Genomic DNA, 27,709 nt, shown 5'->3' on the forward strand with positions numbered 1-27,709 from the left:
TCCCTCCGCCTGCCACCCTCTCCCACGCGCCATCCCACTGTCGGAAACAGGGCCCCACCCAGACCGCCTCACAGTCCTGGTCACAGCCTGGGCTGAGGGCACATGAGCAGGCGCCCCGCACTCGGGGTTTTGGTGTCTGGTGGGGTGAGGGCGGTGAGGGCCCGGAGGCCGAGCGTCTACCTGAGGAGGGTCCCTCAGCGCCGCCGCCGCAGACGCCATAGCAGTCCGTGGGCGGAGCGCGGCCGGGAGCGGCGAGAGAGGAGGTGGGACGCTGGCACGGCAGTCCGTCTCCCGGGCCTGATGCGGGGCACTCCGGGCGGTGTCGCCGAACCTCAGACCCGCCTCTGTGGCGCGCGGACAGCGCCTCCTCTCGCGCTTTTTCAGTCCCGTCACCCAGCTGCCGCGTAGCCAGAACAGACCCAGGGCAGTTAAAGTGGCCGCCACGAGGAGGAGGCCGGAAGTCCCGCCCTGACGTGAAGAATTCTCCCGGAAATGCATTTATCCTGGTGTTCCTTGGCTCAGCTCGGCGCAGGATCTTCCGGGTAATGTAGTTCGCGGGGCTTTAGATGTCGCCGCAAAGGGGGTTCTCCTTTCTGACCAACCAGAACTTTTGCGGCACTGGGAGGGATGCTGGAAAGCAGTCATCCTACCTCGAGGAAGGGAGGGGCTCTGTTCGTTGTTAAGTGCAGCAAAGTGACAAAATTTCAGACTTCGTGATGCTCAGTCAGCCCTCAGAAAGTAAAAATATTATTTGAGATGCTCTCAAATGTACAGATCTAAACGGCCATATTATTAGAGTCATTCAGACATGACTCAGCGCGTAGCTGGACACATTATATAACTGTTCTTCAAGTGCATGTATCTGAAGCCATAGTCAGTTTTCTGAGTGGTATTATGATAGGCTATGAGCAAGAGAAATCAGTCCGTACAGGGCCATGACTGTGAAGAAAGAAGATGGATATTTTACATTAGGTGGACAAGCAGGAGTTTTACCTCTGGTTCCACACAAAGCTTCTCTCTTGCCTATAGAGTCGGTGATTGTGTCCTACCCATTAAGAAACACTTTCATCCATATATCTTATTCCATTTCCTAACATAAACTCAATTCCTTTTAGTGTACAGACATCTATCTCAAACGGAGAGCAACTTAACTAATGTCATTTTGGTATGGGCCAATAGCTGCAACTTTCAGAGTCGCAGAACGTGTGGAAGGGAGTATCTGAACACTCATATAAAGGAGGACATCTTAAGCTTATGATCTCGTGTCCTTGCTGGTAAGTGATTATCATTTTCCAGTGATTGCAGGTAGAGTTTTTCATGGGGAAATGAGATAATATCAGAAGAAGTTTTGAAATGCAGGTGTTGGAAAGTTATTAATATTTATGCAGTTATTCAAAGACAGGGGCAGATATCGCTCTGGGGAAATAGCAGATGATGTTGAAGACAGTTAATACTTGAGAGAACTTTTGGTAGGGCTTTTATTCTTGAAAACATTAATACCGGCTTGGAGAAAGAACTGGAGTGGACGTTAAGAGTAGTCAGACTAGTGAAAGTGAACAAGAATTTCGGGTGTCATGTTTATTCACGGTTCTAATAAATTTTCATTGAACAAAATACTCAGCGTCAGGCACTGTTTCAGGTGCATGAGAACCATGACAGAGGAAAACCTCTTGTTTTCATGCAGCTTACACTCTTCAATGAACACAGAAAGGAAACATGAAAGAAAAAGTGTGTAACTTTATAGTAAGTTTTAGTGTGATATTAGAAAGTTCAAAGACTCATCTACATATCATCTAAGTCAGATATGAATGAGACTCAAAGTACAATCAACCCTGAGGCAAAACTGCTCTCCAGCTGTGAAACCAAAAGTTCCATGCTTCCAAAATGTAATAGTGGGACAGGCATAGGATAGACATTTCCATTACAAATGGGGGAAATGGGAAATAAAGGAGGGTTCCTAAACAAGTCCAAAACCTAGCAAGGCAAACATCATGAGCTCTTATGGCTCATAAATAATCCTTTTTGGCTTAATGCTCTGCCTTCCAGACCCACTGGAGTAGTGGTCCTATCCCTGCAACTGTGCTGGATGGGTGCTGCCCCCAGAAATCTGCCTGGTGGAAATCCCACATCCAGGGTTCCAGCTGGTTTCACCTCCAAGACATTTGGGTGAGTGCTGTCGGTGTGGGCAATTGTTGTGGTTGTGGAGGTGGGAGAAGTTAATGAATTTTTGAATCAGTTTTTAAAAACAGGACAGCCAGACTTCCCTGGTGGTGTGGTGGTTAAGAATCCACCTGCCAATGCAGGGGACACGGGTTCGAGCCCTGGTCCAGGAAGATCCCACATGCCGTGGAGCAACTAAGCCCATGCACCACAAATACTGAGCCTGTGATCTAGACACACGCCTAGAGCCCGTGCTCCGCAACGAGAAGCCACCGCAATGAGAAGCCTGAGCACCGCAACGAAGAGTAGCCCCTGCCCACCGCAACTATAGAAGGCCTGCGTGCAGCAACAAAGATCCAACGCAGCCAAAAATAAATAAATTTCTAAAACGGGACAGCATGGTTTTTCGGATTGTGATGTTGAGAGAAAGTAAGGTAGGAGTCAGGTATGACACCAAGATTTTTCGTGTTGGGAGGTGGAAGGATGGAAGCTCCATCACCTGTGTTGGGTGTTCCATAGTGGAAATAATTCTCATTAGGGATATCATCAGTTTCCTTTTTGGCCAAGTTGAGGGTATGAGATATTTCATAGAACAAAAGAGTGGAGTTATTTAGCAGGCAGCTGGACACACAGGTCTGGAACTATGGGAAGGGTTTTTGGATGGACACATCTACAAAACGTGGTGGACGGTTTGTGGACCAGGGGGAGCTTTTGTTAATATTAGTAGGAGGAATCCTGAACATGATGGTAATGCCAATAGCAAATCAGAAAGAGGAGGGTGGGTGCCACAAGTGCATAGAGAGCTTGGGTACCTGGGTGAAGGTGGGGGGCATCATAAGCACTGGTGTGGGAGAGAGGATAATTTGTCAGGTGGCCAAGGCTTCTGAGGAATGTGTGGACATGAGACGGGTGTGGAGACAGTTGTAACTGAGGCAAGATGACATTGAAGCCTGCTGTTTATTCACTGCTCTACAGAATCACGAGGATTTTGTTGTGAACCTTGGTGGTGCCTGGGGTGCTTCAGCCAGGCTGGCAGATTAGTTCATGGGCACAGTGGCTCTCTGATAGAGCAACTGGACCTGAGATGAAGGGCCACTGGGGCTGGGCTTCAAATGAGGGTTAAGTGTACAGAGAAAGGCTGACAGGTCAGAATGGCTATCATCAAAAAGTCTACAAATAGGGAGTTCCCTGGTGGTCTAGTGGTTAGGATTCCAGGCTTCACTGCCGTGGCCGGGGTTCAATCCCTGGTCGGGAAACTGAGATCCCACAAGCCGCACAGCAAGGCAAAAGAAAAACGCAAAAAGTCTTTAAATAATAAATGCTGGAGAGGGTGTGGAAAAAGGGGAACCTTCATACTGCTGGTGGCAACGTAAATCCGTGCAGCCATTGTGGAAAACAGTATATGGAGGTTTAAAAAACTAAAAACAGAATTACCACATGATGCAGCAATTGCACTCTGGGGTATATATCCAAAAATACCAAAAACACTAATTCAAAAAGATACATGCACCCTAATGTTCGCAGCAGCATAATTTACAATGGCCAAGATATGGAAGCAACCTAAATGCCCATGAATAGATGAATGGTTTAAAAAGATATGGTATATATAGTGTTGGCCAAAAAGTTCATTCGGGTTTTTCCATAGCATCTTACAAAACAACCCGAACGAACTTTTTGGCCAACGCAATGTATGATGGGATACTACTTAGCCATAAAGAAGGAAATTTGCCATTTGCAGCAACATGGATGGTCCTAGAGATTATCAAACAAAGTGAAGTCAGATAGAGAAAGACAAATACTGTATGATATCACTTATATGTGGAATATTAAACATACAACAAACTAGTGAATATAACAAAAAAGAAACAGGCTCACAAATATAGAGAACTAACGGTTACCAGAGGGGAGACAGAAGGGGGAAGGGGCAATAGAGGGGTAGAGGAGTAAGAGGTACAACCTATTAGCTATAAACTAAACCATGAGGATATAGTGAACAACACGGGGAATACAGCCAATAGTTGATAACTATAAATGGAGTATGAATCAGGGGCTTCCCTGGTGGCGCAGTGGTTGAGAGTCCGCCTGCCGATGCAGGGGACATGGGTTCGTGCCCCAGTCTGGGAAGATCCTACATGCCGCAGAGCGGCTGGGCCCGTGAGCCATGGCCGCTGGACATGCGCATCCAGAGCCTGTGCTCCACAACGGGAAAGGCCGCAGCGGTGAGAGGCCCGCATACTGCAAAAAAAAAAAAAAAAAAATTATGAATCACTATATTGTACACCTGTAACTTATATAATACTGTACAGCAACTATACTTCAACTAAAAATGTAAAAAAAGATTTTTCTTTTTTAATAAACTGAGGTGTGCAAGTCATTACAAGCTAAGCCCCAATTTAAGGCCACAAAATATACTTTTGATTTTTGTAAATAAAAATTCAAGTGGGGAGTTCCCTGATGGCCTAGTGGTTAGGATTCTGGGCTTTCACTGCTGCGGCAAAATACAGTAACAACTAAAAATTTAAATGACAAAAATAACGTGTATAATGTAAAAAAATTGTCTGTAATATTTTCAGTATCCATAAAACCATAAAAACACTGGGCAACATTTTGCAACAGGCAATTTTTGTGAAAACTATCCAATTACTTTACAATAATCTAATTTGTGAAAATTTTGTTTTGATATCAAAATCTACCCATAACCAGCCAGAATTAAAGTGGACTGATAATTTTAAATGTTTCCAAAACATTCTGACTGTAGAATACTTATAGAATTATATATTTCTTACTTTATCACATACTTTTACCAGCCACATTTCACTGAACTGGATTTTTTAAAAACTTACTTGCAACCTTTCCAGTACATTCAAATGAATATTCATTGAAATAAGAATGTTTTCTAAGTAGTTATCTGTTGTTTACATCATATTAAATAAACTATTTTTAAATAAACAAAACTTGCATTGAGTTTCAGGGGAAGGAAAAAAAACTAATGAACAAAAAAAACTTACATGAAAAGACTATCTGGTATGTGAAATAACATACTCTAATAGAATTGGTCATTTTGCATTTCAGCATAATAAATGAAATATGTTTAAAGAGGATCTGAAGAGAACTAATTTATCAGTTAGGGCAAACAGAAGTAAGAGATCTCTCAGTACACTTGAAAAAGAATCAAACTATTTCTGTGATAATCCATCAATTGATGAGTGTGCTCTCAATCTCACAGAGTAAATGGATTCAGGAGAAATACGCTATAACAATGATACACATATGGATTGAGTAAAATTTCACAGTATATTTATATGGCATTTATATTAACTTACATGGCACTCTAAAAAATGGAACAAAATGAGAATGTTACTAATACAATAAAAATACCAATAAATTAGAGTTAAGTACAATAAGAGACTTGTGAAAAGGAAACTTATGAAAATATTTTCTATTAAAATTTTAAATAAATACGCCACATACAAGCTTAAAATACAAACCCTGGAATTCAGGTGTTAAGTGCTCAGTGTTTTGTTACTTTCATTGATCCTCCCAGGGGCCAAAGTTAACAACTCTATGTCCAAGTCAGCAAACTGAGGCTCAAGGAGCTTTAGCAAGTTGCCCAGATTATTTCCCACTGGGGAATCCACATAGAGACCTCAGTAACCAGCAGCCCCCTCCTCGATGCATATACGTCCGTGGGGGCTGACCCAGATCGTGGGTTGTGAGACGCCTCATTTATTTCTGACATGTCCCTGGGGATAGAGGGGTCTGGGGCTAGAGGGATCGGAGGACATCAGGGGGAGCTAAAGGTGGCTGGCACCAGAATGTCACCCGCAATGGGAGCTGCATAGGAATGGACGGCTCCCCTCTTCACATCTTTCAGTGGACCAGAGGCAGGTCAGCTCCTAATCCCCACCTTACATAGGAGGAAACAGGCCTGGGGAGGAGTGTTTGCCTGTGGGTCCTTGCACTGGTCAGAGATACAGAATTTAAACCCAGCAGACTAGATGAGGACTTGTGGAGTCTGACCACTGATCTCTTCATCCCCCGCCCCCCAGCCAGGCTTTGGGACTCAAAGGAAGACCAGTCCATCCTGATGAAATCTTGTCCCTGGGACTTCCCTGGTGGCGCAGTGATTAAGAATCCACCTGCCAATGCAGGGGACACGGGTTCGAGCCCTGGTCTGGGAAGATCCCACATGCCACGGAGCGACAAAGCCCGTGTGCCACAACCACTGAGCCTGAGCTCTAGAGCCCGCAAGCCACAACTACTGAGCCTGCAAGCCACAACTACTCAAGCCCGTGACCCTAGAGCCTGTGCTCCACAACAAAGAGAAACCACCACAATGAGAAGCCCACGCACCACAATGAAGAGTAGTCCCCGCTCCTGCAACTAGAGAAAGCCCGTGAGCAGCAACAAATACCCAACACAGCAATAGATAGATAGGTAGATAGACAGTTAGATAGATAGAAAAATAAATCTTGTCCCCATCTGCTCCAACCCACCAACTTCCACGGTGATATAAACCAGGAAAATGTGTAAACACTATAAAGCAAGACTTTATTGTATTCTTCAGTGACTGAACTTACGAATATACAGAATATGTTAAAAACGCAGATTAAATTTAAAATGGTATGTCTAAGTATCCACTGCATTATGAATACTGCAGATTTTTTTCAAGTGAGAAAATTCTGCCAGTAAAGTTACTCCATAAAGCAAAATCACTTTTTAAAAGTAATATTATTAAAAATATTTAAAAATGAGTGAAATTCCAACATACATCTTTGTTGTTTCATTGTCCTATTTGTTAAAGGAAAATAGCCAAACGTCAATAAAGAAAAAGATTTGAGCAAATATTTTAACAAAGATACACAGATAGCAAATGAACATCTGAAAAAACGCTCATCATAAATCCTTACAGAAACTCAAAACAGAAAGTGATGTAACTCTAAAAACTCAGTTAAAAGGCTAAAATTAACACGACTGATAAACCAAGTATTCAGTAGAATATGGAAGAAATGGAATTCTCATACATTGCTGGTAAGATGCAAAAGGTACAATCATTTTAGATCACAATATGTTAGCTTCTTCAAACATAAAACAGTTGTGGGACTTCCTTGGTGGTCCAGTGGTTAAGAATCTGCCTTCCAATGTAGGGGACAGGGGATTGATCCCTGGTCGGGGAACTAACATCCCACAGGCCGCAGGGCTGCTAACCTCACAGGCCGCAATGAAGAGCCCACTTGCCACAACGAAAACCCAGCGCAGCCAAAAAAAAAAAAAAAAAAAAAATGTAAAACAGTTGTGACTCATACATTATATTCTAAATTACTGACAAAAGATAAAAGAAACATATATATTCTTCATATATTCATATAAAGAACACAATTTTTATACCAGCTTTATTTTCAGAAGTCAAAATCTAGAAACAAGCCAAATGCCCATAAAGAGAATGGATAAACTAACCGTCGCATATCGAAAAGTATTACTCAGTCAAAAACAAAACAAAAACCAAAAGCACTATATACCACTCATGAATCTCAAAGTAATTATGATACATAAAGGAACACAAAAAATTATGGTAAACAACATATGATTCCAATAACATAAATTCAAGAAAATGCAAGTTATCTACTGTAAGGAAAGTAAATCAATGGTTACTTGGAGAGGTGAGAAAGGCAAGGAGATTATAATAGGAATGAGGTAAATATACCATGACAGATATGGTCACTATTAGGACTATGATGATGGTCTCAGACGTTCACACCTATGTCAAAACTTATCAAATTGTACACTTTAAATATATTCGTATTAGCACATGTAAATTATACCTTAGTAAAGCTTTAAAAAATAGCTCAAGATTTAAAGATCTCTATGTCCCAGTCCTTTCAGAAAATAGGTTTGGCAACCTTATACCGACTCCACCATTTCTCTCCTTGTGACCTGGGGGGCTGGGGCGGCAGTCAGTCTTGCCTCAGTGGCAGCAAATATGGTGAGCAATAAAGAACATTTCCACCTGAAGTCAAACAGGAATGCTGTCTGGGTCACAAGAGCCACATCTGCGGACTAGATCCCCTTTTTCCTCTTTCTTCCTGCCCGTGCAGTAATGGCCTTGAGGTGAATATTACAGAGGCTAAAGGAATCCACAAAACCTTTCAATTATTTTTATTTTCTCTGATGACTTCAGCTATACAAGATAAACATGCCTGGAGGTACTGAGATTTGTGTATAAACGGATTCTCCACAGTCATTTTTACGTTGACACACTAGTAGGCTGCAGCCTCCCCTCCTTAGTAAACCAGTTTCTGTACCAATTATGGTTTCTCCTGGACCCAATGGTCTTAGAACCAGCGACACTAGGCCAACAAATTGTGGCCATCAGGGAATATGGCTCTCTGTAGACCTGGGGAAGACAATCCCTCAACAGTGCTGAAATGTCCTGTGACCTCTCCTTTGAGGAAGGGAAAAAATTCATTCTGCTTTCAAAGCTCTTGAGATTCTCACAGCTGCTGCTTCTCAGGGACATCTTAGAGACTCCTAAAACAGAGCCTCCAGGCTTCATATGAAAACCAGAAATCCCTGCAGTCTTTCCTAGGAGGCAGTGGGCAGCAATGCAAATTTGGTCAAAACTGGCAAGCTACTGTCTGCCATCATACCGTCCCTCCTCAGACACAGAAATTGAGACCCCTAAAAATTGCTCTCCCCTTTATGCTTACACAGTACAAACCTGTGTATAAACTACTTGCACAGTAAACAAAACTTCCAAGATTAAAGAGGATGTAAAGAGCTTGTAAGGCCTTGATTATTGTACAAGCCAAAGCAATCTGCAGCAGGCAGTTACCCAGTTCATGATCTGGAAGCTGGAAAAACTTACTACTATCACGTGAGACTGACACATCCCTGTGTTGTCATTCTCTGCAAGCTGCCAGCTGAACTTTTGGTATCTTCTGGGCCAACACTGACCAGGTCCACGTCCAAGATAAGTCAGGGAGGAGTGAAAGCTGATGCCGTAAAGGTTCAGGTGACTCCTAACTTGGCTGATACGTTGGAGGACAGAGGTCAGCTTCCCTGAGCACACTGGGTGAACCTACCAGGTGGTGGAGGTGAAATGGCCTTGACCCCAGAGATGGAAGTGACATAAATCTGGGAAGAGCCCTGGACAGGTTAGAGAGTGCAACAGAGTCACACACTTCCCACATGAACTGAAACTGATGGGGAAATCTCCCCACTGTGCATGCTCACATGTCTGAGAGTTAATTTCAGACACATGGCTCCTCAGTTTCCTCTGGAAACCTTACAGTGAACAAGAAAAGTGCACATCCCCAGTACATCTAAGGCCTTTCTCTAGTGTGAACTCTCTGATGTTGAGAAAGGGTAGATTTTCGCATAAAAAACTTCCCACATTCTCTACACTCATATGGCCTTTCTCCAGTGTGACCTCTCTGGTGTTGACTGAATTGGGAACTATCCCTAAAGGATTTCCCACACTCACTGCACACATAAGGCCTTTCTCCCGTGTGAACTCTCTGATGGTAGCGGAGTTTAGAGCTAGAGATGAAGGATTTCCCACACTCGCTGCACTCATAAGGCCTATCCCCTGCGTGAACTCTCTGATGATAACGAAGGGTGGAGCTGGAGGTAAAAGCTTTCCCGCACTTGCTGCACTCGTAAGGCCTTTTGCCTGCATGAACCCTCTGATGATAAGAGAGGGTGGCACTACTAGTAAAGGATTTCCCACACTCGCTGCACACATAAGGCCTTTCTCCCGTGTGAACCCTCTGGTGTCGGATCAGTATGGAGCTATTGGTGAAAGACTTCCCACACTCACTGCACCGATAAGGCTTCTCTCCCCTGTGAACCCTCTGATGGTAACCAAGGCCAGAGACAGAGGTAAAAGACTTCCCACATGCACTACATTCATAAGACCGTTCTCTGTTATGAATTTTCCGGTGTGTTGAGAGGGAAGATTTTTGGCTAAAAGATTTCCCACATTCACCACACTCATAAGGTCTTTCTCCAGTGTGAGCTCTCCGGTGTTTATTGAATTGTGACCTATCCTTAAAGGATTTCCCACATTCACTGCACTCATAAGGCCTTTCTCCAGTGTGCACTCTGTGATGATAACGGAGGCTGGCACTAAAAGTAAAAGATTTCCCACATTCACTGCATTCATAAGGCCTTTCTCCTGTGTGAACTCTCTGATGATAACGGAGGGTAGAACTAGACGTAAAAGATTTCCCACATTCGCTGCATTCATAGGGCCTTTTTCCTGCATGAACTCTCTGATGGTAACAGAGGGTGGAGCTGGAGGTAAAGGATTTCCCACATTCACTGCACACATAAGGCTTTTCTCCAGTGTGAACTCTCTGGTGTTGAATGAGTGTCCACCTATTGTTAAAAGACTTCCCACATTCACTACAGTTGTAAGGCCTTTCTCCTGTGTGAACTCTCTGGTGTAAAAGGAGGTTATTCCTTCGGATAAAGGATTTCCCACATTCGTTACACTCATAAGGCCTTTCTCCAGAATGAACTCTCTGATGATATTGGAGGTCAGACCTAGAGATAAAAGATTTCCCACATTCACCACACTCATAAGGCCTTTCTCCTGTGTGAATTCTCTGATGATAACGGAGGGCAGAGCTAGTGGTAAAAGACTTCCCACATTCATCACACCCATAAGGCCTTTCCCCAAGGTGGCCTCGTTCATGATACTGGAGGGTGGAGCTACAAGAAAAAGATTTCCCACATTTATTGCACACATAAGGCTTCTCTCCTGTGTGAATTCTCCGGTGTCGAATGAGTGTCCACCTATTGTTAAAAGATTTCCCACATTCACTGCACTCATAAGGTCTTTCTCCAGTGTGTACTCTGTGATGATAACGAAGGCTGGAGCTAAAAGTAAAAGATTTCCCACATTCAGTACACTCATAAGGCCTTTCTCCTGAGTGCACTCTTAGGTGTATAATTAGGTTATTTTTTCGGGTAAAGGACTTCCCACATTCACTACACTCATAAGGTCTTTCTCCAGTGTGAACTCTGTGATGATAACGGAGAGCAGTACGAGTGATAAATGATTTCCCACATTCATTGCACTCATGAGGCCTTTCTCCAGAATGAACTCTCTGATGGTAACGGAGGTCAGAACTAGAGATAAAAGATTTCCCACAATCACTGCACACATAAGGTCGTTCTCCTGTGTGAGATCTCTGATGATAACTGAGTGCAGACAGAGAAGTAAAAGATTTCACACAGTCACTACACTTATAAGGCCTTTCTCCAATTTGAAATCTCCTATGTGGAATGAACACTGAGCTATGGCTAAAAGATTTCGAACATTCACTGCACACATAACTGTTTTCTCCACTGCGCCATGGATGGGGATAAATGAGGACAGATTTGTGGCTAAAGGATTTCCCACATTTGCTGCACTTGTACTGCCTTGCCCCAGTATGAATTCTTCGATGTTGACAGAGAGTTGAGCTTTGCCTAAAAGATTTTCCACATTCACCACATACATGAAGCTTTTTTCCAGTGTGCATTCTCTGGTGCAGAACAAATGAGGATTTGTACTTGAATGCTTTCCCACATTCACTGCACACAAAACACTGTCTTCCATTGTGGACACCATGGTCCCGCACAAGTTTGTGTTTGGGGCTGAGGGCTTTCTTGCATTCTCCCCAGGTGTGACGGCTTCTCCTGCCTTGTGAAGTTGACCCGCACTGGGTGATTGTGTTTGGCTTCTCCACAGTATGAGTGGCCTGTTGCTGTAGATGTCCCACGATGGTTGGGAAGTCCTTTTCAAACTCCCCACAGCACAATGGCTTCTGTGACACATGGAATCTGCAGCTCTTCACAAACGAGGCCTCATCCACACTGCTTCTGAGGGTTTTCTTTTCCATGTGCTGCTCCTGGTGCTGCTGAACATTTGCACTAAAATAAAATAGTTTCACGCATGCCCCACACCTCAACAGTTTCTGGCTGTGCTGTGTTTCCTGATCCTCAGCCAAGTGGAAAACGTGTCTCAAGACTGGACCACACATCTCACAGGGGTGCGTCTTCTGGGAACACAAAGCTGCCTTGGGAGTCCTAGCCTGTGACACGCCTAGAGAAGCGATCTGTTCAGAAGGTGCCTCTGCAGCCTCTGCTCCACAGCAGCAACCTGAACAGAAAGAAATGCTGGTCAAGGGCATGTCGACTATGGGGAAGGGTCAAGCTCATCACAGATGTGCACCTGTCTCATCGAGGTATTAGTCTATGAGATGCTTTTCAAGATACGGAAGTTGGAATTTAGTTGAAAGAACAGCCGACTGTTTTGCATTACTGAGCCTCAAGATCACAGAATAGTGGAGACCTCAGCAGGGGAAGGAAACAAAAGACAGGGTGTGACACAGGAAAAGAGGCAGGGTCTACAACTCACTTCTCTCCCAACGGCTTCTTGCAGGATTTTTCTGCTGCTGATGTGAGACTGGGTAGAAACGTGCATCTAAGCCCATTAAAATCCCACAGCAACATATTAGCTGCTATTCAAAGTCAATTTAGGGAAATGTGAACATATCACAGCACAACCAATGTTGGTGAGTACTACAGAAAGAGTGGTGAGAGAAATGGGGGAGATGTGGAGTCCAGAGAGGTGGAAATTATCCCTGGGCTGGAAGTCACAGTAGCAATCACAAGTAGTAGAACTGACAAGTCAGCCAAGTGTTAACAGTGGAAAAAGAAAGTTAGAAGTAAGGTATAGCCACTGGAAATAGCACCTAAACCCTGGTTGAACAAAGATAGATTCCTGGTATGGTCTGAACACAGCCTGATGTCATACTCTCCTCAGGGGCCACTCACCAGGACCAGGCGCCCTCTGAGCCCACTATGCCATGACTGGAGTCATATCCATCCTGGCATATCTGTAAGCCCTAGTTAAGCAACTACATGGTACATGCAGGATACAAATCCTAAGGTAAAAACAGGACAGATGAATGACTTCTACTGTCACAGAGCAACTCAGCACATAACAGACCCAGAAAACCGATCTAGAAGTGATGTCAGCGTAACAGCAGAGGACACCAGCCTTCACCACCAAGAAAAAACAGACAGCTAACTGCAAACGAAATTGGCCCTTGGAGGACTCAGAAATCCGATTAAGACACTGCAGCAACACAATGGAAATTGAAAAGTAGAATAACCACACAAAAAAGATTGCTGGGGGGCTTCCCTGGTGGTGCAGTGGTTAAGAATCCGAATGCAGGGGACATGGGTTCAAGCCCTGGTCCGGGAAGATCCCACATGCCGTGGAGCAACTAAGCCTGTGCGCCATAACTACTAAGCCTGAGCTCTACAGCCTGTGAGCCACAACTACTGAAGCCCACGCACCTAGAGCCTGTGCTCCACAAGAGAAGCCACCGCAATGAGAAGCCCACACACTGCAATGAAGAGTAGTGCTGCTCGACACAACTAAAGCAAGCCCACATGCAGCAACAAAGACCCAACACAACCCAAAATAAATACATAAATAAAATTTTTAAAAAAGGATTGCTGGGGACATCAGCTTAACAGACACGTGGAGATGGATAAGAAATAAGATGAATGGTGGGAACTATGTGTATCAGCCACATGGTGGCTGCCATCACATTCCCCAATGCCCTGCTCTGCAAAGGACCCCAGTAGCCTTTGCTTCAGAGAACCTCAACAGGCCCCGATATAGCTGCAGGTCCCACCATCTGCACGGCAGAGGAGGGCAAGTGTCTATAGGTGTGGACACCGGCTGCCTGCTCTGCAGAGGGCACTGGCAGCTCTTTCAGTAAGGTAACTAATAGCCATGACCATGGGGAACCTGCAAGAGAATAATATGCCGAATCACCCGTTCTCCCAAAAGTAGCTACTGCTCTATTTCAAAACCATGGGTGCCACCCCCATAAATCCTGCACACACCCTAAACCCCAGAGCCCCAACTGTGCCATGGATGCCCATATTCCATAACCTGACTCCACAGCTGTCACCTGAATGCCCGTCTCAGGCACCAGATTCATGGCCACTATGGGCGAGCTAGTTCCTCAGACCCCAGACACTCCTGTGTGCACCCATACTCCAGTCAAGGCTCCATCACTGCTCAGTGTGTGACTGCATCTCACAAAGCAAAGTCAACACTGCTGCAGGCTGTTCAGTGTCTGGGACCCTAAAACTGCACTGCTCTGCATTTATCACACCCTAGAATCCAGATCTATATCTGCTCCACAGTGCCCACACATCAGACACCAATGCCATCACCACCACGAAGCACCACCCCCCAACCAAGAGCCGGACTTACTATCAAGAGGGAACCCCTCAGTCAAAACATTTCCCTTGGGAGAAAGAGATCAGGCGATCCCCAGCAGTCTTCTCTACTACTGTGGATACCCACAACTTTAGCTATTGAGGACCCCTGTAGTCTTTGCTGACACTGATCTCAGTTAACAGAGCTGGACAGACTCTAAGCCCCTGGGCCTTGTTGTAGTTGGAACAGCAACTACCCATCAACCTGGCATACTAACACCCACAAAAAGGTGAAGATCTTCCCCACCAAAACCTTACGTAAAGTCTGAAAGAAATGACTGCTCCATGAAATGTATTAACATCAAAGCAAGGTTACATTGAAACACACACAAAATAATCAAGGAAACACAACACCCCTCAAAGGAACATAATAAGTTATCAGTTGCCCCAAAGAACAGGAGATCTATAAGCTGTCAGACAAGAAACTCACAATAATTGTTTTTTTTTGGGGGGGGGGGCGCATCATGAAACATGCGGGATCTTAGTTCCCTGACCAGGGATCGAACCCATGCCCCCAGCAGTGGAAGCACAGAGTCTTAACCACTGGACCGCCAGGGAAGTCCCTCACAATAAGTGTTGTAATGAAGCTCAGTGAGCTACCAGAAAACACAGACAGACAATCCGACAAAATAAGGAAAACAAGATGCAAACAAAATAAGGTTTCAAACAGAGAGACAAGAAAATATGAAAAAGAACCAAACAGGAATCATGGTGAAGAGTATGGTGAACAAAACGAAAAACACAGTAGCGCATCAATAGCTAACTTGATCAATCAAAACAATGAATATGAAACTGAAGGTAGGTCTTTGAAATTATCCAGTCAGAGGAGAAAAAAGACAAAACAACTAAGAGTGAAAAAAAAAAGTCTACGTGAATTATGGGACATTGTGAAACAAAACAATATTTGCATAATGTGAGCCCTAGCAGGAGTAGAGAGAGGGGAAGGGACAGAAACTTTATTTGAAGAAATAATGGATGGAAACTTCCCAAATCTGGGAAAAGTGGACATTCAGGTACATGATGCTCAGAAGTCCCCAAACAGATTCAATCCACAGAGAATGTCCCCAAGACACATTAATAGAAAACTCAAAAACTAATGATAAAGAGAATTTTAAAAGCTGCAAGAAAAAAGAAAGCCCTCATACAAGGGAACCCCCATAAAGTGGTTTTCTTAGCTGAAACACTGCATACCATGAGAGTGAGATGATATGTTCTAAATGCTGGGGTGGGGGGAAAAACTGCAAACCAAGAATACTTAACCAGCAATACTATTCTTCAGTAATAAGGAAGAAAGACTTTCTCAGACAAACAGAAACTGAGGAAGTTCATTATCACCTGATGTACCTCACCAGAAATGCGAAAGACTAAAGAATTCTTCTAGCTGAAATAAAAGTATGCTAACTAGGGACTTCCCTGGTGGTCCAGTGGCTAAGACTCCGTGCTCCCAATGTAGGGGGCCCGGGCTTGATCCCTGGGCAGGAAACTAGATCCCGCATAGTGCAACAAAGATAGATCCTGCATGTTGCAACTAAGACCCAGCACAGCCTAAAAAAAAAAAAAAAAGAGTATGCTAACTACTAACATGAAATCATATGAAAATATAAAACACACAGGTAAAGATAAGTATATAGTCAAATTCAGAACACTCTAATACTGTAAAACTGTGTTAATCACTCAACTACAAAGGATAAAAACCAAGAGTATTAAAAACAACTATACCCACAGTAACTTGTTGATGGTTACCCAATACACAGTATAAAAACATGTAAATGGTGACATCAAAAACATAAAATGCAAGTGTGGGGGAAGTATAAGAGTAAATTTTTTGTATGAGATTGAAGTTACATTGTTATCAGCATAAAATAGAATGCTACAAGATGTTTTATATAAGCCTGATGGTAACCACAAAGCAAAAACCTATAGTAGACACAAAAGACAAGGAGAAAGGAATAAAAGTATATTACCACAGGGACTTCCCTGGTGGTGCAGTGGTTAAGAATCCGCCTGCCAATGCAGGGAACACGGGTTTGAGCCCTGGTTCGGGAAGATCTCACATGCCACAGAACAACTAAGCCCGTGTGCCACAACTGCTGACCCTGCGCTCTAGAGCCCACAAGCCACGACTACTGAGCCTACGTGCCACAACTACTGAAGCCCACGTGCCTAGAGTCCGAGCTCCGCAACAAGAGAAGCCACCGCAGTGAGAAGCCCGCACACCACCAACGAAGAGTAGCACCCGTTCGCCACAACTAGAGAAAAGCCCACGCCCAGCAACAAAGACCCAATGCAGCCAAAAATAAATAAATTTTTAAAAAAAGGAGTTGGGGGCTTCCCTGGTGGCGCAGTGGTTGAAAGTCCGTCTGCCGATGCAGGGGACACGGGATCGAGCCCCGGTCCGGGAAGATCCCACATGCTGCGGAGCGGCTGGGCCCGTGAGCCATGGCCGCTGAGCCTGCGTGTCCAGAGACTGCGTGTCTGGAGCCTGTGCTCCGCAACGGGAGAGGCCACAACAGTGAGAGGCCCGCATACAGAAAAAAAAAAAAAAGGAGTTGGTACTTAAAAAAAAAAGTATATTACCACAGAAAATCATCAAGTCACAAAGGAAGACAGCAAGAGAAGAAGAAAGAAACTACAAAACAGCCATACAATAATAAGATGGCAACAGCAGGTCCTAAAAATATTCTCCAATCAAATGACATACAGTGGCTGAACAGAAAAAAAAAAAAAAAAAAAACCTCAACTATATGCTGCCTACAGTAGAGTAACTTCAGCCTTAAGGACACACACAGGCTGAAGGTGAAGGAATTGAAAGAGATATTCCACGCAAATGGAACTCAGAAGAGAACAGAGTAAGCTATACTTAAGTGAGACAAATAGCCTTTAAATCAAAAACCATCACAAGAGGACTTCCCTGGTGGTGCAGTGGTTAAGAATCCACCTGCCAATGCAGGGGACACAGGTTCGAGCCCTGGTCTGGGAAAATCCCACATGCTGTGGAGCAACTAAGCCTGTGCACTACAACTACTGAGCCTGCACTCTATGGTGAGCCACAACTACTGAGCCTGCGTGCCACAATTACTGAAGCCCATGTGCCTAGAGCCCGTGCTCTGCAACGAGAAGCCACTGCAATGAGAAGCCCACACAACACGATGAAGAGTAGACCCTGCTCACCGCAACTAGAGAAAGCCCACACGCAGCAACAAAGACCCAATGCAGCCAAAAATAAATTAATTTTTAAAAAACAAAAAAAGATCACTCTTAAAAAAAAAACTATCACAAGAGACAATGTTCATTACGTAATGATAAAGAAATTGATTCACCAGGAGGATGTAACAATTATAACTATATATATATGTACCATATATTAAAAATTAAGCAAATATGACCAGATCTGAAGGCAGGAATTTTTTTTTTTTTTTTTGGCCGTGCCGCACGGCATGCAGGATCCTAGTTCCCCAACCAGGGATCAAACCTGTGCCCCCTGCAGAGGAAGCACAGAGTCTTAACTACTGGACTGCCAGGGAAGTCCCAGCAAAAGAATATTAACACATTTCTAACTAGAGGTGTATTAATACATCTTTTGTTACTCAAACGTTATTGACCGGAGACGTATCAATACGTTTTTAGAGACTGACACAATTAACATCACCGTGCGAAGTTGTAAGAACTTAAAATTGATCAAGGGTTCATTATACAACTTATGATTATCATTATCTTTCACATTTTGGTCCATTAGGTTTTTGTTCCAACCTTGTGTACATTATAAACGCAAGTTTATTACTGTAAAATTTTCCAAAATGATGCATCGCAAAACTGAGTGAAGAAGAATTTTTTTGGTGAATTTTATGCAGATACTTTCTCTGTCTGAGCAACATATATATGAGTGTCTCAGAGCATGACAGTTCTTCAGAATATAATTCTGATTCAGACGATGTGAATATTAGACCAACAAAAAGACAAAAAACCATAGTGAATGACTCTACTGTGGAAAGTGAAAATGAAACTCAAGAATGCTCCTTTGCTTCTACGTAAGAGTGGATTGAAGACAACATTTCACAAAAATTAGAAGACTTTACAGGTGTGTCAGGTGTAACTATTGAATGTAATAACCCGCAAAGTGTTAGTGAAATAACAGAATTAATTTTTGGTAACGACTTTTTTGAGTTAGTCACTTCTCAAACAAACTTATATCACCAACAGAATGAAAAATCATATAAAAAGTATGATAAGGCTTTAAAATGGACTAATGTAACCAACAGTGACATGAAAAAGCCTCTTGGATTAATAATTTTGATGAGACAAATAAGAAAGTCACAGTGCAAAGAATATTGGTCGACTGATCCCTTATGTGAAACACCTATTTTACCAAAGATTAGGACGAGAAGAAGGTTCACACAAATAATGACATTTCTTCACTTTAACGATAACTCGAAAACTCCACTTCCTGCAGACAGAATTTCAAAAATTAAACCTCTTTTGGCTTATTCTCTACCAAAATCTCAATCGATCTATACACCCAAACAAGAGCTATCACTGATGAGGCAATGATAAAGTGGAGAGGACGACTCAGATTCAAAACCTATAATCCTGGGAAATTTACAAAATATGGAATTTTGGTCAGGATGCTTAACGGAAGTGAAACTGGATATATATGCAACCGTGAGATTTACATGGGTGAAGGAAAGAAACTGCAAGAAACAATATTGTTGGTCCTACAACCTTGGTTCATGGCACCATATTTACCAAGACAATTATTACAACAGTCTGTCCACATCTGTAATGTTGTTGAAAAATAAAACCAGAGTTTGTAGGACTATAAGAGAGAATCATGGTCTACCAAACCAATTAAAGGAGAAATCTAAAAATCTACAGAGGGTAGAAATGACATTCTTACAGAAGGGAGAAGTGATTCTTCTTATATGGAAAGACAAGAGGCTAGTCTGCATGGTGACAACTATTCATGACACCTCCATAGCATCTACAGGAAAGGAAAACAGAAAGACTGGCCATCAGACAACTAAGCCCACTAGTATGTTAGACTACAATAAATATATGAAAGTAGTTGATCGATCCAATCAATATCTGGCAAACTTCAATATCCTCTGGAAAACTCGAAAATGGTATAAGAAAGGGGGTTTCTAGTTGAGTAACTGCGGTTTATTCAATGTATTTAAAATTTATTGCAGCCTTAATGCACAGAATAAAATGACTTACATGCAATTTTTTAAATAAATTTATTCATCTATTTATTTATTTTTGGCTGCGTTGGGTCTTTGTTGCTACGCACAGGCTTTCTCTAGTTGTGGCAAGCAGGGGCTACTCTTCGTTGTGGTGCGCAGCCTTCTCACTGAGGTGGCTTCTCTTGTTGTGGAGCACGGACTCTAGGCACGCAGGTTCAGTAGTTGTGGCTCATGGGCTCTAAAGCGCAGGCTCAGTAGTTGTGGCGCATGGGCTTAGTTGCTCCATTGCATGTGGGATCTTCCTGGACCAGGGATTGAACCCATGTCCCCTGCATTTGCAGTCAGATTCTTAATCATCGCACCACCAGGGAAGTCCCATCAGCAATTTTTGTCAGCAGTAGCTAGAGAATGGGTAACTGACCATTCCGGTGAATGCAGTGGTAGCCCCACACCTGATCCTTCTCATGGCGTTTCTAAAAGAGCCCCCCAAGAGACTTCCCTGGTGGTCCAGTGGGTTAGACTCCACCCTCCCAATGCAGGGGGCCCGGGTTCGATCCCTGGTTGGGGAACTAGATCCCACATTCATGCCACAACTAAGAGTCTGCATGTCACAACTACGAAGTCCACCGTACTGCAATAAGAAGCCCATGTGCCATGACTAAAAGATCCTGCATGCAGCAACTAAGACCCGGCACAGACAAAATAAATAAAATAATAAATATTTTTAAAATAAACAAATAAAAAAATAAAAGAGCCTCCCCGCAAAGATCCACCTTCTTGACTACCAGGTAAAATGAAAGAACATATTCTAGAGGATGTAATACCCACAGGGCTAAAAAAAAAAAAAAAAAAGCCTCCAGAAAGTATAGAGTCTGCTCTTCCAGGGGAAAGCACAGTGAAACACAGTGTATTTGTAATAGATGTTCTGTTCCCCTGCACAGAGGTTCCTGCTATACTGCCTATCACACTCTAACAAAGTATTAGAATGTTTTAGTAAGACATGTACAAAGTTTCAAATAAATACATTAAGTACAAAAAAAGTTGCTGATATTTACTCAAACTAACAAATTGCTGGCCACAGGCATTAGTTCCTGAAAAAATCCCCCAGTCAATAATGTGTTAATAGGGAACTTAAATATCCCCCTTTCAACACAGGTGGATATCCAGATAGAAAGTAAGGTTATCTTTGAATTGGACAACACTTTAGTCCAAATGAATGTAACAGATGTATACAGAACATTCCATCCTATTACAGCAGAAGACACACTCTTCTCAAGGGCATATAGAATATTCTCTAGAATAGATTATATGCTATGTCAAACAAGTCTTAACAAATTTCAGAAGACTCAAACCATATCAAGTAACTTTTCCTAACACAATGGATAAAACTAGAAACCAGCAACAGGAGAAAAGCTTAAAAATTCAGATATGTGAACATTAAACAATATGCTCCTGGCCAATCAGTCAAAGGAAAAAATCAACAGGAAAATCAAACATAACTTGAGAAAAACAAAAATAGAAACAAAACATATAGAATGTCCAAAAGCAGTTTTAAGAGAAAATTTTAGAGCAATAAATGCCAGCATTAAGAAAAAAATCAAGTTGAGAGCAATAAATGCCAGCATTAAGAGCAAAAAATGCCAGCATTAAATAAACAACCGAACTTTACATCTCCAGGAACTAGAAAAAGAACAAATTAAGACCAAAGTTCGCAGAACAAAGGAAAAAATAAAGATCAGAGCAGAGGGGAATTCCCTGGCAGTCCAGTGCTTAGGATTCCGTGCTTCCACTGCAGGGGATGCAGGTTCATTCACTAGTTGGGGAGCTAAGATCCCTGCATGCCACATGGCACAGCCAAAAAAGAAGAAGAAAAAAAAAGAAAAAAGATCAGAGCAGAAATAAATGAAATAGAAACTATAAAAAAGATTAACAATACTAAGAACTGGTTTTGTTTAAAGATAAATAAAACTGACAAACCTTTCTCTAGACTTCTGAGAGGGAAGACTCATAAATTAACAGAGAAATAAAAGAGAAATAAAGGATCATAAAAGACTACTATGAACTGTTATACACCAACAAATTAGATAACCTAAAAGAAACAGATATATTTCTAGTAACATACAACCTACCAAACCTGAATCATAAAGAAACAAAAAATTTGAATAGACCAATAACAAGCAAGGAAATTGAACCAGTAAGCAAAAATCTTCCAACAACAAAAATAGGCCATGACCAGATAGATTTCATTGGTGAAATTTATATTTTAATACGTAAAACATTGATATATAAGGTACTCTACAACTCAACAGGAAAAGAACAATCTGATTAAAAAGTGGACATTCTATCAAAGATAAAATGGCTGAATAGACATTTTATCAAAGATCTACAAATGGGGCTTCCCTGGTGGCGCAGTGGTTGAGAGTCCACCTGCCGATGCAGGGGACGCGGGTTCGTGCCCCGGTCCGGGAGGATCCCATATGCCGCGGAGTGGCTGGGCCCGTGAGCCATGGCCTCTGAGCCTGCGCGTCCAGAGCCTGTGCTCCGCAACGGGAGAGGCCACAACAGTGAGAGGCCTGCATACTGCAAAAAAAAAAAGTTCCTCTTCACTAATCATCTCACTGATCATCAGGAAAATGCAAATCAAAACCACAATGAGGGGCTTCCCTGGTGGCGCAGTGGTTGAGAGTCCGCCTGCCAATGCAGGGGACATGGGTTTGTGCCCCGGCCTGGGAAGATCCCACATGCCGCGGAGCGGCTGGGCCCGTGAGCCATGGCCACTGAGCCTGCGCGTCTGGAGGCCTCCACAACGGGAGAGGCCACAACAGTGAGAGGCCCGCGTACAGCCAAAAAAAAAAAAGAAACCACAATGAGATAACAAGTATTGGTGAGGGCACAGATATAAGGGAACCCTTCTTTGTCCACTGTGGTTGGAATTTTTAAAAAATAAATAAATAAGGGGGCTTCCCTGGGGGCGCAGTGGTTGAGAGTCCGCCTGCCGATGCAGGGGACATGGGTTCGTGCCCCGGTCCGGGAGGATCCCACATGCCGCAGAGCGGCTGGGCCTGTCAGCCATGGCCGCTGGGCCTGCGCATTCGGAGCCTGTGCTCCACAACGGGGGAGGCCACAACAGTGAGAGGCCCGTGTACAATCAATAAATGAATGAATGAATGAATGAATGAATGCAAAATCATAGAAACAGAGAGTAAAATACCAGAAGCTGGGGAATATGGGAAATGGGGAGATGTTAGTCAGAAGGTACAAATGTTCAGTTAAGATTAATAAGTTCTGCGGATGTAATGTATGGCATGGTGACTATAGTTAACAATCACGTTGTATACTTGAACCTTACTTAAAGTAGATCTTAAGCATTCTTACCAAAATAGTAACAACGATAATAACAACAATAAGGTAACTTTATGAGGTGATAGATGTTTAATTAACTTCAATGTGGCAATTATTTCACAATGTAAAGATATACCAAGTCATCACTTGTACACATCAATATATACAATTTTTGAGCTTCCCTGGTGGCACAGTGGTTAAAAATCTGCCTGCCACTGCAGGGAACACAGGTTCAAGCTCTGGTCCGGGAAGATCCCACATGCCGCGGAGCAACAAAGCCCACGAGCCACAACTACTGAGCCTGCGCTCTAGAGCCCACGAGCCACAACTACTGAGCCCACGTGCCACAACTACTGAAGCCTGCATGCCTAGAGCCTGTGCTCAGCAACAAGAGAAGCCACCTCAGTGAGAAGCCCACACACCACAACGAAGAGTAGCCCCCACTCGCCGCAACTAGAGAAAGAATGTGCCGAGCAACAACGACCCAATACAACTAAAAATAAATAAATAAATAAATTATTAAACAAAACAAAAAAACAACACTACAGGGACTTCCCTGGTGGTCCAGTGGGTAAGACTCCGTGCTCCCAACGCAGGGGCCCAGGTTCAATCCCTCGGGGAACTAGATTCCACTTGCAGATGACAACTAAGTGTACGCATGCTGCAACTAAGAAGTCTGCATGCCACAACTAAGAGTCCGCATGCTGCAACTAAAGATCCCGCATGCCGCATTGAAGACCCAATGCAGCCAAAATAAATAAATAAAATAATTTAAAAAAAACTTTGGATAAACATATATTTACCAAATAAATAAATAAACACTACAACCTTGCAGTAGGACACTGAAAAGTAGCTCATGGTTCAGATAAGTAATGACCGTGACAGTGCCTGCATTCCTGGCACAGGCAGGCACAAAGAAATGTTAGGTAAATGAAGGGATCAAGGGAGTTCCCTGGCGGTCCAGTGGTCAGAACTTGGTGCTTTCACTGCTGTGGCCCTGGTTCAATCTCTGGTCAGGGAACTAAGATCCCTCAAGCCGTGCAGCTCGGCCAAGAGAAGAAAAAAATAAATTAAATTAAATTAAATTAAAATAAAAACAAATAAATAAAAGAAGGGATCAAATCTCGGACACAGAGGTGAAAAGGATATAGACACACTGACCCAGACAGAGAAAAGGAAGTAAGGTAGAATCCATTAAGCTCACTGCAATACTACTGGCTTGGAATCCTTTTCCTAACAGCATTCAATACAGCAGGTATCGGGGTTGATATTGCAGGAAAAAGTAGAGGGCAGTGCAAACAACCCAGTCCTAGCTACCACAGCAACTACACAGAAAGCTTGGGAAGCAAGCAGTGCCCACAGTTCACATGTAGAAGAACAGAGCGCCCCCTGAAAAGGGGGGTGAGGTGGGATAGAGCCTAGTCCAGGACACTGGGAAGGCCGTGAGTCTTACCCAGTGAGGATATAAGTGCAAAGTTCTCCAGCATCACATCGAGGTACAGGCGTCTCTGAGTCTCATCAAGGAGCCTCCATTCCTCCCAGGAGAAGGACACAGCAATGTCCTCAAAGGTCACACTGCACTTCTATGAGAGAGACAGAATAAGCTATGAACATTCTCTCTCTAAGATCCCACAATCCATCTCATCACACACGTATCCCACCCTCATCCTCTTCCAGAGCTCTAACCGAACAGGAATTTCAGGCCTAAGTGCCACTGATGCCCACCTATCCCTCAGGGTCTCTTCATTCACTGTGTTCAGCCCTCAACAACACTGGACAGGACAGCACAGAGATGTCATCCAAGCTCTGGTCCTGGCTTGTAGGGTCCCATCCATCCTGTCAATCAATTCCCCTGGGGTCTCTAGGCTGTGACTCACAGACACAACCAAACTTGGGTTCAAGCTTCGACGTTCAGGCCCCAATAACAGGGCCCTGGTGCCAAGAGCCAGCACTTCCTCTTAGTGTGCCCATCATTCTGTACACTGTACCTCTCTCACATCTTCAGTCCCCACACTTGCACTCCCACAACTATGCACGTGGGGAAAACTGCTTTGAAGGCCTCCTTCATACCTTTATTGATCCTTGCTTCAATTTTAACCACCCAGAAGCACATGTGATTACAGATGCCCATGACCCACTTCCACTTTTGTGCTGCACTCCCTGTCCCCTCAGCGGCCACAACTGTCCTCTCTCCCTCAACCTTCCTTGGAATCCTGGCCCCGACGGTGTCCGTTCCAGGCACAGTGACTCTCACAAATGACTATATTTGCCCCAGACCTACCCACCATCAAGATCAAACACACCACACCCCCACCAAACCTCACCACAAAATTCTGGTGAACCTGTACCTTAGTGAATTAGCAGGAGCCCTAGTCGCATCATCTTGTTTCAATTACTCCAATGCCTCCACAGCCATGTCATGTCCACTAATCTCACAAACGCTTTAGTCGCCTGTCAAACCATTCTCTTCAATTCAGTTACCCATTCTCTTCCATATGGTTACCATGTTCACTTCTATCCTTTACCTGCCTTTGTGTGCTCAGCAACCGTGATCAGGTGTGGAGCAGGGAAACCCCTCATCATGCACCCTCCTCTTTCAGACCAGTGAACAGCATGGCCAGGATGACCTGCACTCCCCCACCTAAATGGGATCCACAGCTGCTCCCTGTTCCACACAACAGCCACCTTCCTCCCCAGATTTCCAGATACCCAAGTGCTGCCTCCACTCACTTTCTCTGAAACATCTCAGACTCCTGACGGGGCCAAAACAAAACATCTGACATTCCCAAGTAAAATTAACCTACCATAACTTTCCCATCCCAGTTGATGGAGCTTTCATCCCGTTAGCTCCTAAAACCGGAAACACTGGGGTCATCGCTGACTCCTCCCTTTCTCTCCCTCACCCACAACATCTAAAAATCTACTTGACTCTTCTTAAAACATGGATGGAAAGTCCCACTTCTTTCCCACCTCTGTGGCCACCACCCTGGTCCAACACTCATCTGGATTATAGTAAATGCCTCCTTGGCAGCTCCCTGCCTCTTCTATTACTCATACAGTCTGTTCTCTTCTTTGCAGGCAATGGAACTCACTAAGACCTGCATAAGAACCAACCCCTTCCGCTTATCCAAACCTCTCATTATCTCCATAACAGGTGTCCAAATTCTTGACACTCAGCTCTTTGTTCCTAATAAAATGGAAACTGACTGTACCCTGTCTCCAGCATAGTCATACCTCCAAACATTTGCACATGTCAGTATCTGGTCCTGTCACAACCTTTCACACGTGTTTACATTGGCTGACAGCAATAGCAATACCTCCGTGTAACCCTTGGCCTGCACTCAAGACTGGGCTTGAGGTATCCCCAGGGTCCCCACACCCACGAGCTGGGAAAAAAGCAAGGAAGACGTTAAAGACACCACAATCCCCGACACCATTTGGGTGTGTCAGGGCCAGTGAGTGACTGGGACAACCTCTCCTTCCGTGTATAGGTTTCCTAAGTGCTTTTCATCCTTCAGAGCCTGCGGAGAGGGGTAGGCAACCAGGGCTGGGCTCCAGATGAGGTCAGGCCTCCCCTGTATCCCCGTCCAGGCCTGGATCCCGGTGACCTCGGGCTAAGTGACTAGCTTCTGCGCCTCAGTCCTCAATGCTGCTTCTTACTAGCGCCTTGTGCCTCACTGTCCTTTTCACCCCCATTCTAGTTTGTTCTCTCTTTAATCGGTTTTTGGAAAACTTTTGAAACCCTAATACAGACTGTATTCCTTTTCTGTCCACTACCCTCCATGGCATCCAGGTCCCTCAGAATGAAGGAACCACCTCTCCGCCAGCCAGTCCAGGGGTCACGCTACCACACACTTCCCTGCAGACATCAGACGGACCCCAGGTTTCCCAATCCTCCCGGCTCAATCCGACCTCCAAGCCTTTGCACCTGCCGGTCCCTCCGCCTGTGACCCTCTCTCACGCGGCCATCACACTGTCTGTCAAAAACAGACTCACCCACGACCGCTTCACTGTCCTGGGCACCGTGGCCTGGACTGCGGGCACGTGAGCAGGCGCCCCGCACTCGGGGCTTTAGTGTCTGGTGGGGTGAGAGGGATGAGGGCCCGGAGGACAAGCGTTTACCTGAGGCGGGGTCCTCAGCGCCGCCGCCGCCGCCATCAGTCTGGGGGCAGAGCGGGGCAGGTAGCGGCGGGAGAGGCGGGTGGACGCGGGCACGGCGGTCCCTCTCCCGAGCTTGGCGCTGGGCACCCCCGGCGGCGTCGCCGAATTTCAGACCGGCCTCTATGCAGCGGGGACAGCGACTCCTCTTGGACCTTCTCAACCCTGTCACCCAAGTCCCGGCCCAGCACTCCGGAGCGACAACAGATACGAAACCAGTAAAAATGGCCGCCACGAGGAGGACGCCGGAAGTCCCGCCCCGATAAGATTCGCACGCAAGGAAATGCCTTTATCCTGACCTTTTATTGGCTCAACTCGGCGCATTACCTTCTGGGTAATGTAGTTCCTAGCGTTCTAGAGCCCACCCCCCCACCCCAGCCCCCCCCACCCCAGCCCCCCGACCCCCCACCCCGGAAACGTGTTCTCCATCTTGACCACCAGAGAGTGGTCCAAAAGGAACTCTGGGGAGTACTTGAGAGTGGTCATCCTACCTAGACGGAGGGAGGGGCTTTACTCGCTGTGAACTGCAGGAGAAAGACGTAGTTTCATACTCCGTGAAGGTCAGCCTGCCACCA

The 27,709-nt window shown here is 44.4% G+C and overlaps 1 long non-coding RNA gene across 1 annotated transcript; it reads right to left on the reverse strand.

The window, feature by feature from the left end:
• Positions 1-9,229: 9,229 nt before the first annotated feature.
• On the reverse strand, positions 9,230-27,367 carry LOC309794621. Its single transcript, XR_014292167.1, has 3 exons — positions 27,099-27,367; positions 24,430-24,559; positions 9,230-12,310 (listed from the first exon to the last, which is right to left on the reverse strand). It is a non-coding gene; the product is annotated as an uncharacterized lncRNA (long non-coding RNA).
• Positions 27,368-27,709: the final 342 nt, after the last annotated feature.

Source organism: Mesoplodon mirus (assembly GCF_964341445.2).
Source record: "Mesoplodon mirus genome assembly, chromosome: 19".
Lineage (NCBI taxonomy): Eukaryota > Metazoa > Chordata > Mammalia > Artiodactyla > Ziphiidae > Mesoplodon > Mesoplodon mirus.